This window comes from Lathamus discolor, chromosome 10 (assembly GCF_037157495.1).
Source record: "Lathamus discolor isolate bLatDis1 chromosome 10, bLatDis1.hap1, whole genome shotgun sequence".
NCBI lineage: Eukaryota > Metazoa > Chordata > Aves > Psittaciformes > Psittacidae > Lathamus > Lathamus discolor.
The window spans coordinates 20,750,864-20,752,184 of NC_088893.1; positions in this window are offsets into that span (position 1 = coordinate 20,750,864).

The window sequence follows — 1,321 nt, forward strand, 5'->3', positions numbered from 1 at the left end:
GGGGACCCCGCTCCGCCTGCCCCACACGCCTGCGCCTGTCCCCGCGCTGCGAGGGGCGAGCAGCGCGGACCCGCAGCATCCTGCCGCCGCCGCAGGTATCCCCAGCGTCTCCCACCACCAGCGCCCTCGGCACCCACCGGTCTGGGGCTGCAGAGAACTGGGGCTGCTCCCGAGGGAGCGGACGGGACAGGACAAGGTCTGTCCCCGCACGGGAGAGCCCTGTCCTGGCCCTGCCGAGGCGGGTTTGTGGCATCCACAGGACTGATGTTCCCTGGCGCCCTGTGAGGCTACCGACAGCAGCAGAGGAGGAGCGGGAGGGGGAAGAGCACGTGTGGGAATCAGGAATAGTTAGCGCTTGTTTTGATCTCCTCCCTGCTGCAGGGAAGCCCACGGAGATCAAAACACTGCTTCATTACCCTCCTGCTTCTGCTGGGTAAAGAAACCATAAATCACAATCAGTCAGCTCCTGGCTAATGGCTCGTGGTGCCTTCGGAGGGGGAGTCACACAGATTATTATTTCTGTTGGGTGGTTGCTTTTCTGTTTGATTTTAGTCCAGGACTTCCAAGCAGAATACAGTTCCAAAGGTGATTTGGAGAGGAAAGGGACAATGAAAGGGACGTGGCATTACACAGGCAAGACTGCAGACAGGGGTATTGAATCTTGCTTCTCCTCATTGCCTGGTCCCCTCTAAGTACCCATCAGCTACCTCCCGGCAGTCCACAAGCTCCCTCCAACTGCTTCCCGTTTCGATACCGCTTTTGTAAATATCCTAAGGGGAATTCATGGGCTCAAGGCTACATTAAGATGCATGAAGCACCGTGTGACAGAGCAGCACCCGGCCCCGGCCACGCCGCAGCCCAGCCTCTGCCACCGCAGCACCAGCTCCAGTGTTCAGCTGACCCCAGTTCAAGCCTCCCTGTGTGAGCCCCAGGGACACAGGGCCCTGCCAGGGCCGCCCCCAGCAATCCCCACACAGCAGCTGCTGGGGTTCAGACTCGGGTTCATTGCCCATTTCCAGAGCAGGGATTCCAGCCCTTCCTGCGACCACCAGCAGCTCCATCCCCAAACCTGCGGCTGTGCTTCATCCCAACCTGCTGAGAGCCACCTCCGCGGAGGACAGCACACAGTTAACTCCACTGGTCAACAGGAACGCCCCAAGCCACTGGCACAGCCCTGGGACTGTCTTCTGTTTTCTTCCGGCACTGAGAAAAGGGAACACACAAAACCAGGTCCTGCTCTACAGCCCTTTTTCTGCCTGTGGAGCAGGACGCTGGCAGCCGCCGGCAGGGATTTTCAGTGGCACAGAAACCACCAGAGGCA